This window comes from Saccopteryx bilineata, chromosome 2, assembly GCF_036850765.1.
Source record: "Saccopteryx bilineata isolate mSacBil1 chromosome 2, mSacBil1_pri_phased_curated, whole genome shotgun sequence".
In the NCBI taxonomy this organism is placed as follows: domain Eukaryota; kingdom Metazoa; phylum Chordata; class Mammalia; order Chiroptera; family Emballonuridae; genus Saccopteryx; species Saccopteryx bilineata.
The window spans coordinates 44,755,318-44,770,765 of NC_089491.1; the positions used below are offsets into that span (position 1 = coordinate 44,755,318).

Here is a 15,448-nt window from a genome sequence, read left to right on the forward strand (position 1 = left end):
TGTCTCTTAGTTTCACTTTTATGTCCCACCTACGTATGGAATAATGCAGTTCCTGGTTTTTTCTGATTTACTTATTTTGCTTCGTATCATGTTATCAAGATCCCACCATTTTGCTGTAAATGTTCCGATGTCATCATTTCTTATGGCTGAGTAGTATTCCATAGTGTATATGTGCCACATCTTCTTTATCCAGTCATCTATTGACGGGCTTTTTGGTTGTTTCCATGTCTTGGCCACTGTGAACAATGCTGCAATAAACATGGGGCTGCATGTGTCTTTACGTATCAATGTTTCTGAGTTTTTGGGATATATACCCAGTAGAGGGATTGCTGGGTCATAAGGTAGTTCTATTTTCAGTTTTTTGAGGAACCACCATACTTTCTTCCATAATGGCTGTACTACTTTACATTCCCACCAACAGTGTATGAGGGTTCCCTTTTCTCCACAGCCTCTCCAACATTCTCTTAGCAACTTTCAAATGTGCTACACAGTATTGTTAACTACAGTCACCATACTGTGCATCGCAGCCCCAGGACTGACTTGTTTTATAAGTGGAAGTTGGTTCCTTTTGACCCCTTCACACATTTCGCCTACTTCACACCCTGCCTTTGGCAGCCACCAGTCTGTTCTTTGTATTTCTGAGTTTGTTTTTCTTTTCTAGATTCCACATATAAGCAGGATATAAGTGAGATCATACAGTATTTGTCTTCCTCTCACTTATTTCACTTTAGCATAATGTCCTCAAGGCCCATCCATGTTGTTGCAAAGGGCAAGATTCCATCCTTTTTATGGCTGAATAATATTTTATTGTATGTATACATTACATTTTCTTTATCTATTCATCCATTGGTGGACACATAGGTGGTTCCCATGTCTTGGCTATTGGAAATAATGCTGCAATGAAAATGAGGGTATATATTTTTTCAAGTTAGTGTTTTCTTTTTCTTTGGACAAATATTCAGAAGTGGAATTTCTGGGTCATATGGTAGTTCTGTTTTAATTTTTTTGAGAAGCTCCATACTGTTTTCATCGTGGCTGCACCAGTTCTACATTTCCAGCAACTGTGCACGAAGTTTCCTTCTCTCCACATCCTGTCAACACTTACTTCACTTTGCCAGCTCTGGGTGTTGCTGGCGGTCCTCAGCCCGCCTTCCTTGGCTGCTTGTAGCTGCTTCACTCCCGCTCTGCTTCCATCTTCACATTGCTGTCTCCCTGCGTTTATGTGTCCAAGTTCCTTCTCCTTTCTCTTACAAAGATATCAGTCATTGGATTCAGGGACCACCCTGACTCAGAATGACTGCATTTTAATTAATGTCATCTGCAAAAATTCTGTTACCAGACAGGGTTACACTCTAAGGTTCCAAGTAGACACACATTTTGGGGTGACACTACTTAGTCCGCTGCTCTAAAGTCCCCCATTCAGATAGCTCTCTGACACCTTTAGCATTTCTGTTTACTTTGTGTGTGGCCTTGTGCTTTTGCTTTGTGGCTCATTTTTCTCCTTTGTGTCTGTTTTTTTTGCTGAACTTGATCATGTGTCTGACAATAAAGCTTTACACATTTTACTTCTCCAGACACTCATAGTGAAAGTAATCCCATCCCTGACTCATTGGGGAAGTCTGTCTCATTGTCCTCATTTATATACTTGTCTTGTAGTTTGGAAGATCTTTTTTTTAAACCTGGTCCATGGCTTAAGACAAGGCTCTGCATGTAATCAGTTTGTAATAAGTGTTAGAATCAAAATGCTCCTTTTAAGGGAGAAGGTAGAAGAAGTTTAACTGCCATGTTCTTCAAGAACAAAGCAAAAACACACACCTGAACAAAACCCATTACATGAATCTGGTGGTGAATTCTGTAGAACAGGCCTCATTATGATGGAAATTGATTTACATTGACTCACAAATAAAGTGAAGTCTGGTGGAGGGGAATCAGACAGGGCTGGTGGTACATGATAACAAGCAAATGAGTCAGTGGGATTCATTGTCTGACACAGTGTGGTAGGGAGTTGATATCTTGGGAAAGACGTGGGTCAAGTGAGAAGCTGGTAGTGACATAACAGACTCTGGTTGGAGGGTAGGGTATGCTCTGAGTGCATTGTGGTTGGAGAGGGGGAAACTTTTAAAGGGCTGGGGTTGGGAATAGTCAGTCCTCTTGGAACGGAGACTCCAAGAGAGGAAACGGCTCTGGAGGCAGAGTTTGAACTGGTGGTGAATGCGACACATAATAACACAAGGGAGTCATTGGGTGGGGGAGACAATGGAGGGGTGGGGGGGGATAGTCTCAGGCAGCGGAGGTGGTATCTGGGAACTGAGTGAGTGAGTGATGACTCGGTAATAAGAGCTGTGGACACCAAAGGGGACACAGAGATTGTGGCAACTTCCAGGGCCTTTGCGAACAGCAGCCTGTTGATCTGCATGGTTGCTTTATTATATACCTCACAGGAGGGGTCTGGACATAAGAGTGAGCAAGAGTAGGTGGTATCATGATGCTGACCCACGAGGCTGCAGGAGACAGGAGGTACAGAGCTGCAGCCAGGACCAGAACAAGGAAAGGAGGACCTACAGGCCTGGGGTGGGCCACCTGAAGCCTGCTGCCCCTTCCCATTGCCCCACAGCCATGGCTTCACAATGCTCTCAACACCACTTAACCCAAAGCCTTCACTCTCATCCCTGTTCCCATGGCAACCCCCTCCCATGATATGGAAGGCTGCACTGAATCCCTGTAAATGCATAGAACATGCTAAAGAGGGATCAGGAAAGAAGGAAAAAAACTAGTTGCTTTTTAAGGATAAGAATCAGCATCTTTTTCTCTTCTTTCCTCTGATAATATCTTCTAACCAGGAGAGTCAGTTATATGTGATGAAGAATGAGTCCCTTTAAGAGAGACCATTGGTACATTAGATTCTGAAAGCCTCATGAGCCAGTAATGAGGTCAAATGGTCAATGATAATATTAATAAGGTTTCTGTGTGTGTTTTGCTTTTTATTTATAAAGTGGTTTCACATACATGATCTCATTTGATGCTCAAAACCACTAAGTGAAGCAGAGAAGTCAGTGGTTACACAAAGAGGAATCTTATCATCATGAAGTCAAGGTACTTTCACAAAGTCAGGACAGAAGTTCTGACTCTCAGCATCTTTTGGGCAATACCCATTGCCCAGGTCCATCACTGTTTCATACTCAGAGACAGCAAGCTGAGCAGGATATATTCCCAGAAGTGAAATTGCTGGGTCTTAAGACAATTATATTTTTAATTTTTTGAGGAAACTCCATACTCTAATCTGCACTCCCACCAACAATGCATGAAGGTTCCCTTTTCTTTATTCTCCAGCCCTGGTTTGTTGACTTACTGATAACAGCCGTTCTGACAGGTGTGAAGTGGCATCTCATTGTGGTTTTGATTTGCATTTCCTGATGATTAGTGATGAGCAAGTTTTCATGCCTATTGGCCATCTGTATGTCTTCTTTGGAGAAGTGTCTATTCAGATCTTCTGCACCTTTTTTTTTCTGCACATGTTTTAATTGGGTTGTTTGTTTTTCAAGTGTTGAGTTGTCTGAGTTCTTTATAAAATTTGAATATTAACCCCTTACTGGATGTATCATTGGCAAATATTTACCCCATTCAGTAGGTTGTCTTTTCATTTTGTTAATGGTTTCCCTTGCTGTGCAAAGCTTTTTAGTTTGATGTAGTTCCATTTGTTTATTTTTTCTTTTGTTTCCCTTGCCTGAGAAGATATGTCAGAAAAATATTGTTAAGAGAAATGTCTGAGATATTATTGCCTATGCTTTCTTCTAGGAGATTTGTGGTTTCAGGTCATTTAAGTCTTTAATTTATTTTAAGTTTATTCTTGTCTATGGTGTAAGAAGGTGGTCTAGTTTTATTTACTTATTTATTTTGTAAGAATATGTCCAATTTTCTGAGCACCATTTATTGACTAGACTGTCTTTATTCCATTGAATATTCTTGCCTAACTTGTCAAGTATTATTTGACTACATAGATGAGGGTTTATTTCTGGGGTCTCTATTCTGTATCATTGATCTACATGCTTTTTTTTTTTAATGCTAGCTAGTACCATGCTGTTTTAATATTATGTAGTGTGCTGCCCCTCAACTTTGTTCTGCTTTCTCAATATTGCTAAAGCTATTTGGGTTTTTTTGTGGTTCCATATCAATTTTTGGATTATTTGTTCTAATCTAGTTCTGCAAACTATGCCATTAGTATTTTGACAGGGATTGTTTTGAATCTATAGAAGGCTTTGGGTAATATTGAGATGTTAATGTTGTTAATTCTTTCTGTTCATTAACATGGAATATGTTTCCATTTATTTGTATCTTCTTCAATTTTTTTCTTTAGTGTTTTATAATTTCCCAAATAGAGGTCCTTTACCTCTTTGGTTAAATTTATTCCTAGCTGTTTTATGTTATATTTTTGGTGCAATTGTAAATGGGATTTTTTTCTTAGTTTCTCTTTTTGATAGTTCACTATTGGTATATAAAAATGCAACTTATTTCTGAATATTAATTTTATATCTTGCTACTTTACAAGATTCATTTATTAGCTCTAGTAATTTTTTTCTTTTTTGAATCTTTAGGGTTCTCTTTAGCAGTATCATGTCATCTGTAAATAATGATTGTTTTACTTCTTCCTTTCCAATTATTTTTTAAATCAAGTGAGAGGCAGGGAAGTGGAGAGACAGACTCCCACATGTGCCCTTACATGGATTCACCCTGCAACCCCTGTCTGGGGCTGATGTTCTGCCCATCTGGAGCCGCTGCTCTGTTGCTTGGCAACCAAGCTATTTTAGCACCTGAGGTGAGGCCTGGAGCCATCCTCAGTGCTTGGGGCCAACTTGCTCATTTGAACCATAGCTACATGAGGGGAAGAGAGAGAGAGAAAAAGAGAGATGAAGAGAGAAAGAAGGGAAGGCAGAGGGGTGGAGAAGCAGATGGTCGCTTCTCCTGTGTGCCCCGACTGGGGATCGAGCCTAGGACTTCCATAGGCTGGATCGACACTCTACTGCTGAGCCAACTGGCCAGGACCTTCCTTTCTAATTTTGATGTTTTTTATTTTTTCCCCTTGTCTGATTGCTATGACTAGAACTTCTGGTAGTATGTTCAATAAGAGTAGTGATAGTAGATATTCCTGTCTTATTTCTCAAAGAAAACACTTTCAGTTTTTTCCTGTTAAGTATGATGTTAGCTGTGGGTTTGTCATATATGGTCTTTATTTTGTTGAGGAATGTTCTCTCTATTCCCACCTTGTTGAGAGTTTTTAATATAAATAGGTGCTGAATTTTAAATGCTGTATCTATGGATATGCTTATGTGGTTTTTATCCTTCATTTTGCTCACGTGATATATCACATTAATTGATTTCTAGGTATTGTACCAACCTTGCATTCCAGGAATAAATCCTGCTTGATCATGGTATATGATCTTTATAATGTATTGCTGAATGAGCTTTGTTAATATTTTGTTGAGTTTTGCATCTATGTTTCTCAGAGTAATTGATCTATAATTTTTTTCTTAGTAATGTCTTTATCTGGTTTTGGAATTAGGATAATGTTAGTCTTGGAAAAATAAGCCTGGGAGTCTTCCCTCCCATTAAATTTTTTTGGATTAGTTTGAAAATGATAGGTGTTAGTTCTTTGAATGTTTGGTAAAATTCATCTGCAAAGCCATCTGGTCCAGAGCTTCAATTTTATTAGTAGTAATTGTTCTGGGGGAAGGCTGGGTGCTCTTGGATGTTGAGGGCCTACTATGACTATGGCAGGGCAGGGCACTCAGGCAGTGCTTGGAGGTGCTACTATGGCTGCTCCAATGGGGTGTTACAGGCTGGCATGTGGAGAGACTACTGTGGCTTCTGTGGGGTGCTGGGAGGAGCCACTATAACTGCTGGAGGTGGGGCACTTCAGGCCAGCATGGAGGGGCTACTGTGGCCCATGGCTGGTGCTCAGGGAGGCTACTATAGCTGTCCAGCGTGTGGAACTTTAGGCGGCACCAGGCTGGGGTCCTCTGGCCTGTGGTGGGCCAGGAGGGGAAATGATCTCTGCCCCAGAGCCACATAACTGTGACTTTGATTCTTCTTGAGTTTGCCCTTAAGGTCCCTTCTAGAGGGTCTATGTCACAGTACTCAGGAAGCAGGTTCCTCTGCAGGGCTTGAGGTGGGGTGAGGGCTATAGGGGGGCTGGGAAGGTGAGGTTATACAGTTACCCAGTGCCCATGTAGATTGGGCAGAAGTGTTTGTCCCAGGAAAGATGGTATTTGTGAGTGGTGCAGAAGTGGAACTCAGCACAGGGACCTTGATGGCTGACAATTCAGCTGTTTTCCTGGAACCACACAGCCCAGTCCGTCCTCACAAGACTCTAGTAAGCTCTGCCCTCTGTCTGCCAGAGCCCAGGGTGAGTGGCAAGGAAGGAAATTTTGTGTCTTGACCCTTTAATGGGGCACTGGGCTTCTAGCAGACTTTAGTCTTTCTCTGGCGGACAGAATCCCTGCCAATTTTTACAGCCAGATGTTATGTGAACGCTTCTTCTCACTTCGTTGCTGTGGGCTGGGGTGCCCAGTATGGGGTTGAAATCCCATGTTCCTTAGTGGGGAACCTCTGCAGCTGAGATATCCATTTGGAATTTTAGCCACAGCATGAGGGTGTGGGGCTACCCTTTTTGTATCTCTACCCTTTCTATCATTCTCCTTATGGTTTCCTCTGTAAATCCTTGGTTGTAAGACTTCTGTTCAGATAGTTTTCTGTTGGTTATTCAGGCTGATTGTTTTTTAATTTAATTGTAATTTTAGTTTGGTGCTGGGAGGAGGTGAGTGTAACTTCTACCTACTGTGCTACATTCTTCCTTTGCCCCAATTTCTTGTACCTTTGCTACATTTGTTTGGCTAAAATTCTCAGGTGTATAATAACTCCTATGGATTGACTACTCAGGTCTCATGCAGTCTGCTGAGTGTTTAAATCATCAACTCATATCATCCTCATAATTGTCTCTATATCCGAGGTCAGTAACTTATATGGCTTTTGGGTCAAACCCACCTGCCATCTGGTTTGGTATGGCCTGCAGGTTAGGAATAGGTTTCATGTTTTTATTTTTACTTTTAATTTTTATTTATTTATTATTATTATTATTATTATTATTATTATTTGTATTTTTCTGAAGCTGGAAACGGGGAGAGACAGACAGACTCCTGCATGCACCCTACCGGGATCCACCTGGCACACCCACCAGGGGGCAACGCTCTGCCCACCAGGGGGCGATGCTCTGCCCCTCTGGGGCATCACTCCATTGTGACCAGAGCCACTCTAGCACCTGGGGCAGAGGCCAAGGAGCCATCCCTAGCGCCTGGGCCATCTTTGCTCCAATGGAGCCTCACTGCGGGAGGGGAAGAGAGAGACAGAGAGGAAGGAGAGGGGGAGGGATGGAGAAGCAGATGGGCGCTTCTCCTGTGTGCCCTGGCCGGGAATCGAACCCAGGACTTCTGCACGCCAGGCTGACGTTCTACCACTGAGCCAACCGGCCAGGGCAGGTTTTATATTTTTAAATGGTTGGGGGGAAAAAAGTACAACATTTTGTGACATATGACAATTATATTGTTTAGATTTCAGTGTTCTATTGGAACAAACCGTGCGTGTTTATTTACATCTTCTCTGTGGTTGCTTTCACACTGCAACAGCTGAGTGGAGTGGCTGGAACAGAGACCTTGGGGCCCACAATGTAGAAAATATTTACTCCCTGGTCCCTTATGGAGAAATCCTGTTGATTCCTGTGCAGTGTCATTGGTTCTATTATTACCTTCATTTTACAGATGAGAAAATGGAAGCGAAGAGTTTCAGTGTGGCCACAGCAACTTGTCCAAATGGTGAACTTGACATTAGACATGTTTCACACCAAATTGCTGTGAGAGCTTTTCCTGAATAGCATAGGCAGACAGAGAATGCCAAGAATAAGAATTTGTGAGCAGGTGCTTGGCACTCCAGTGTCCCCTAAGAGAGTTCTTGGAGTGTGACTTCACTCAGCACATGCATGTGTGGGCGTGTGGTGCTCCCGTGTGTACGATTAAAGTATAAGAGAGAACTGTTATAGGAGGAGGATGAATTAAATACAATTTTAAAAAAACCATCTCTGCTTTGAAAGTAGAGGCAGTGCAGTGCCAGTAACATATTGGAGGCTGTTGGTTGTCACTCAATAAAAAAGTGATGTGGGGATTATTACTGCTGTTGATGCTGATGATAGTAACAGTCATCACTGAGTGATGATAATTATTTCCAACTGGGAGAGCAGTCTTTATGAGAGCAGTTCTCTGTGGCTGGTTTGTTTGAACACATTTCAAGAGTTATAGTCATTGCATGAGTGAGGAATGCTTGGTCCTTTCGGTGTCCAAGTGTCATTTAGCACATGTGCAGAAAGAGTGTATATGCCCGAGTGATTTCATCAACAAAGATGTCACTGTGTGTGAGTCACACACAGTGGTGTGTTGTTCAGTTCTCACTCTAAAGTCCCCTGGAAAGACATGGGAGGGACACTGCTCATTTGGTTAGGAATCAAAAGGTACCCGTTGTTCTGAAAAGGCCAGGAGCCCCTGATGCCTACTAGGGATCCTTTGGAAAGGAAGCCTCTTACTGTCTGGGTGTTCATGGTTCTTTCTGTAACAGCAGACCCTTTGTAATATTTCTGCAGTAAGTCTTAAAGTCTGACAAATTGGACACACTTTTTTTTTTCCAATAGAGTTACAGGGGAGAAAGGCACAAGAGAGAGAGATCCCAGGTATAAAAATTGCCCTAACATTTGCCAGGGCCACAGGCTCTATGTTTCAACTATTGTTTAAGTTGGGGGAAGTTTTTTGTAGCTGTCAGCCAGAATGTATACAAGAGAGATTATGCTTTTACATGTCTATTCCTGAAGCTATGTTTTCTTTTCTTTTTCCTGTAGTTATTTTCAGTGATTGGAGGAAGACCTCTGCATTTTAAGAAAAGCTGCTAAGTGATGTTTTACTCACAAAGAAGTCCTATTTGTTTCTCAATAAAGATTTGAGGATGGCTGTTGGTTAAAAATAGAAAGTTTCTTTTTCTTTTTTACCTGGGAGCACACTCACTTAATCCTTTGGCATCCCCATTCCCAGTTCTGGGCATGCTCTCAAAGTGGAGATGAGAAAGTCTGTCTCTGCTTCATCAATGCCTGTTCTCCCTGTACCCTCACTGTTAACAAACTACCCAGATGATGACACCTGGGACCTGTTGACACAGAGAGGGGCCACTGAGCTGCCCGCAGAGACTCTTGGCCTCCTTGGCCCTGGCAGGCTGGTAACGGAGGGTTCTGGGAGAGGAGCCCTGCTGTTTTCCATGCAATTATATGCTCCTGGCATTTTAAAATAGGATTTCCCCCCTTCTCTGCTGCTCAGTGGTATTCTAATTTTAAGCACTTACGTGGCCGAGTAAATGTTTTTCAGCTGTTGAGCTGTTGAATTTAATTTGGTCTATTCCATCTCCTCCCTTCCATTTCCTGTGCCTCCTTTCCTTCTCTTCTCCAGGTAGGAGTGCTTATCCCCACACACCAAAGCTGCTGTTTCGATAATGTGTCCTGTGCCTGTGCCAAGAGCCCACTAAATCTGTCCCAACACCTGTGGGCAATAGACACGGCCCCTGGTGCTGTCTCCTCCTCCAGAGCAGGAACAAAGAAGTAAGGTGGCTTGCTCAAGGTCACTATTAGAAGTCCCTTCCAAAATTCAGGGACTCATCCTCTGGGAAATTTGGGGAAGCCACCTCCCCATTTGTCTCTGTTGCTGCTGCTGCAGCTTTAGCACCACAGGGAGACAGTGTCCTCCCCCATGGAGTAACCGTGCTGTCTAGTCTGGTAAAGATGCACAGTGGCTGCTCATGATGACACCACCGGGGTAGGGCCCCCGGGTAGAATGTGCTTTTACTGCCCGTGTTGCCTCCATGCCAGGTGCCTCCTGCTCCGTGGGTAGGCCCTTCACTAGACCTTTCCAACTACTGCTGCTGTGCCGAATGTTTGGCACAGATAAAAGTCACCCTTTATTCCATCCTGCCTTCTTTGTAGTTTAAGAATAAGAAGGCATGGATGCTGAATGTAAGAGGCACTTAGCTGTTTGGAGAAGAGGACAGGCTCATCTCCACAGGGGACTCTGACCTTAGGTGTGATCCGGGGAGTAAATGCTCACTGTGGAACCTGGGAAATCTGCCTTCTGCAGCAGTTACACTGCTGGCAGGGTGTAAGTCGGTGCTTGAGAGCCAGGATTTGGGGGGGGGGACTTTTCCCCCATTCTCTTGTTCAATGATTTAAATTTTCAAGTAATCAAGTTTTTCTCCTTGTTTGGTTTTCTAGAAGGTAGAAAAGAGAATTGTACTTACTTTTGTGGATTTGATTGTAAATTGGGAATAAGAAATGGGAACAGAGATGAGGTGGTGTTTTCTTACCTCTTAAATTCTCTTTGCTCTATTCTTCTTCACAGTGCTTACGACCTTTGAATGTCCTGCATATTTTACTTATTTGTTTTGATTTTGATTTATTTTGATTTTTACTCTGGTGGCTGCACATCCCACCAGAATGTATTCTCTATGAAGATACTTTTGTCTGTTTACAGCTGCTGTTATTTGTACATTGAAACCCGTGCCTGGTACCCAGTGGCTGGCCAAGGTGTACCTGTTGATTGGTTTAATTAATCCTTTCTCTAGTAGCTATTCTGACAAACTCTGGAGTCGCTGAATTTGTTTCAGATGTTGAAGGGCAGAAGTTGAGGTGTAGGACTAACTAGTGGTTTTCAAAACATAAACCCTAGAAATTGCCATAGTAATTCAGCTTGCGGACCCTCCAGCCTAGTGTTGTGGTGATGGGATGAATGTGGTGGCAGCACTGACTGTTCTTCACATCTGCCTCAAAGCGGGGACCATCAATCATCCGCTCATTCAGCCAGACAGGCAGAGTCAATCTTTTGTCAATAATAAGCTCTGAGAATAAAAAGCTGAATAAGATATACAAAGGTCTAAATCCTCATAAATCTTGTCACCCATAACTAGATCAACATTTTAGGGGGAGATTATTTATCTTTTTTAACTTGTTTCAACCCTGTGAAGAATCATTCTTCAGCTTTACTACTTGCTTTATAATATAATTTTGCAGCCTAGAGCAGCGATGAGTTTTCAAGAGGAAACTTACCGCCCAGGGGCCCCTTCAGGCCTGGGCGGCAAGGTCCAGCTTCTCCTCAGAGCTGGTCCCTGCTGCTACGTGTGGCTATGTCAGAATCATGTGCCCCTTTACTTACATGGAAACCTTTTCTATTATTGGGGTCAATGATGCTGGATCAATATGTGAGAAAGATACAATCGGGGTATATATATGACAGTAGAAGAAAATGGATAGAAAATATCAGATTTGAAAAGTGCCCCCTCCCGTTTTTTCTGCTGCCCACTCTCACTCTTTTTTGAGAATGGGTCTAGCCGTGAGTGTATCACTAGTACCTTATATTAATATCTGCCACTGTCACATCCTAGAGAATAGAGAAAGGGGTTAGTGCAGGGGTGGGATTAAAATAATTTAACAACTGGTTCTCTGCCCTAATGACCATTTTAAGTATAAAAAACGATATGCTGAAAGGTAGTTTATTATTTCATGCATTTAATACTTAAATAAGAACAACAAAAGAGGTATACACAACTAGATTATGTTATAAGAAAGAGTTTTAAAATATTAGTTAAAACATTAAATAATACCTGAAAAAATTAAAACTGTTATTTAAGATATTTCCATATTGCTTCTTGATTGGCCTCTTCACTTGCAATTTTTTTCACCTATGAACAGAATGAACATTATTATGGGTGCTTAGAATACGCTGTTGCACAGATGAATGTTAAAAAAGAGTAAGGAATGTAAATTTGTGATTTCCACATTGGGCAGCTGCCCAGGTGCCCACCTTAGAGAGAACCCTGATTCCAAGTGCCATTTTAACCGGTTCGCTGAACTCAACACAAAATTAGGTATCGGTTCTACTGAACTGGTGCAAACTGGCTGAATCCCACCACTGGGTTAGTGGGTTTTTATGTATGATATAGCAACAGCACACTTGAAAAGAGTTAAGATTGTTGGTCTGCTGTAAACTCAGAGTGAATCAGCATTGAGATGAGGCTGTTTGAGGGGAAGCAACAATTATGTCCAAAGTGATGCTGATGATGGTCCCCTCACCTGAGCAGGTGTGGCAACCCCTGAGACCCCATGCTGGAGGAAACACAGAGTAGACAGGAAATACCCAGGTGAGGGCACTCAACACTGCTTCACATGAGGAGTAAAGGAACTGGGAGGTTTATTTTAGAGAAGACTCAGAAGGACCATGAGCACTGTCTTCAAATGGTCTTCCCACATGTTATTGGCCCACCAGTTCAAATTTGGGGAGGTTGTGTTATAGAAACAAAAATACAAGTATTTAATGATATATGCACAATTATCTTCTTATTTTTTATTTTACAGAGACAGAGAAAGAGTCAGAGAGAGGAGGGATAGACAGGAACAGAGAGAGATGAGAAGCATCAATCATCAGTTTTTCTTTGTGACACCTTAGTTGCTCATTGATTGCTTTCTCATATGTGCCTTGACCGTGGGCCTTCAGCAGACCGAGTAACCCCTTGCTCTATCCAGAGACCTCGGGGTCTCGAACCTGGGTCCTTCCGCATCCCAGTCTGGCGCCCTATCCACTGCGCCACCACCTGGTCAGGCTGCACAATTATCTTATAAATGTATATATCCTTGTGCATATGTCCTTTTATAAATATCTGTTCATTTAAAAATTTATAAATCTATAAATATACACATATTTTTTTGTAAATATGTATATATGTATATAAATTATTTAAATTGCAAAAATATAGACATGACCTGAATGATGATAGAAGAGAAGAATGGAAGTAATGGAGTAAATTCTGGTGTATCCATAGCATAAGCTATTATGCAGTTATTATAGATCTGTATCTACCACCCTGGAGAGGTGGGCAGAATACAGAATTAAGTGAGAAAAGCAGGAGACACATCTGTTGTGTGATCTTGTTTTGTGAGGCTGAATTATAAAAATCTGTCTCATACATGTAATCATGTTGGTATATATTTATATTTGGGTGAGGATGTAAAAAGGGATGGAAGAATATATATGCAGTTGTTAACAGTGGTGGCGAGTTTGAGGTGGGGTGGGGACTCAGGAGTGCAAAAGGGGCAGGAAAAGAGATGCAGTGAAGGAAAGTGAGGGGGGATGTTCTATCTATCTATCTATCTATCTATCTATCTATCTATCTATCTATCTCTATCATCTATCTATCTATCTATCTATCTATCTATCTATCTTCATTAGTTGTGTTTAAAGATGTATTAATTTTGAGGACTTTAATAAAAGGAAGAAAGGAGAAAACTTTCTTATGTTATTTCCACTTTTGCTCTGTTGTTCTTCTCTTACAAAAACTCTGTCTTTCTATTAAGGACATTCCATGGGTTTAATAATAAAATACTCATTGGTTTGAGTATTTAAAGGTGATAGTTTAAACAGTTTTAAGAAATCTGAGGGATGTGTAAAGATAAACTATTTAGAGTCAAAACTGAACTAATCTCACGAAAGGTGAATGATTTGAGAATCACTTGTATTTTCTGTGTTGTTTCATTGCTGTCTAGGAGGTGTCCATTTTCTCCGAGTGTTCCAGAAAAATGTTCACTTTCTTAAATCTAGAGAATGCAGGGTAGTGTTAGGAGCATCCAACTCAGTTAAAAAGTTTGCTAGTTCCTGGTGGGGATGGAGGATGTTGAATGGGAAGTTCTGCCATATGTGTGTGTGCTTGTGTGCATGTGCGTTTATTTTTAATCAGTTTGTCTCTGCTGAGATAGCTAACAAGATACTGCTGTTTTCCTGTGATTTGGATGCTTTCTTTCAAATTATTTTTAAGAATTGTTTTTCTTATTAAATTACCCTCATTATACATTCATATTTGATGCTGAGAGTCCTTTCTACATAAAGAATTTGTCTGCATACAGAGTAGCCCCAGACATTGTATAGTTGGCCTGTGATTTAACCCTTGCTTATAATGCAAGGAGGTTTGGGGGAGAGTAGGATCCTGTTTCATAGATGTACATGCAGAATTGGTCCCAAGTAGCCATACTGATACAAAGGCAAGAAATGAGTGGATATGTCAGAGCTGTAGGAATAGTAATTGTAAGATGCTCATTTTATATATTACCTGAAATCAGAACACATCTTACTGCATCTGTGTGCATTTATTAGGTTAATACAGCAGTCTTATAATTTAAAGAATTTTTAAAAAAGAATTTTTTTCTTTTCTTTTTTTAGGTGAGAGGCGAGGAGATAGTGAGGCAGATTCCTGCATGCACCCTGACCAGGATCCACCTGGTGATCCCATCTGGGGATGATGCTCAAGTACCAAGAAATTTTTAGCACCTAAGGATGACACACTCAGGCCAACTGAGCTATCCTTAGTGCCTGGGGCCACACTTGAACCAATTGAGCCACTGGCTGTGGGAGGGGAAAAGGGAGAGAAGGGGGAGAGGGGGTGGGAGAGAAGCAGATGGTCACTTCTCCTGAGTGCCCTGACTGGAAATTGAACCCAGGATGTCCATATGCTTGGCTGGTGCTCTATCCACTGAGGCACCACCCAGGACCACATCAGAAATCTTGTAGAATCCCCCTAGCTGATCATTGAGTTTCGGATATTTAATACAATTAGAACATTCTAGAATCATGGACCCTAACCAGAATTTCAGTCTACATAGTATTATCTTGATTCAGACAAATCAGGATATTATGAAAGTACAATGCTCACAGAAATTAGGGGATATTTTATTGCTTTGTGTTCATTTTGAAATATCCCCTAATTTTTGTGAGCAGTATATTTATTTTCTTACTAGTGACGGCCTCATAGATAGATAACACTAAAATAATATGAAAAATATGCAAAGTAGGATCTGTGTGTGGCTGACTCCATTTAAACATCTTGATTTTAGGGCCCTGGCCAAGGTAGCTCAGTTGGTCAGAGTGTTATTTCCAGCTAAGGTTGTGGGTTTGACCCCTGGTCAGGGCACATACAAGAGTCAACCAATGAATGCACAAATAAATGGAACAACAAATCGATGTTTCTCTCTCCCTCCAGCCCTCCCTCTCCCTTCTCCTCCCTCCCTTCTCCTCCTTCCCTCTCTCTTCTCTTCCTTCCTTCACTTTTTTCCTCCCTCCTTCTCCCTTCTCTTCCCTCCCTTCCCTCTCTCTCTAAAATCAATAAATGAGTTTTTTTTAAATCTCAAGTTTAATTCAAAGGTACCATTGCTTTGGGAAAACTAGTCATGTACAGTGACATTTTTCTACCTCCCGGGCTAGAGAATGGTTAAATAACTAGGCCAAAGATCTGAATGGTGCTTATGGGCAATTTGTCCCAAGGGGACAGGAAGAAT

General features: G+C 41.6%; 1 protein-coding gene across 5 annotated transcripts in view; it reads left to right on the forward strand.

Moving 5' to 3' along the window:
• The window catches only part of FRMD3 (FERM domain containing 3), a 350,901-nt gene that overhangs the window by 206,482 nt on the left and 128,971 nt on the right, over nt 1–15,448 (forward strand). The window lies entirely within an intron of this gene.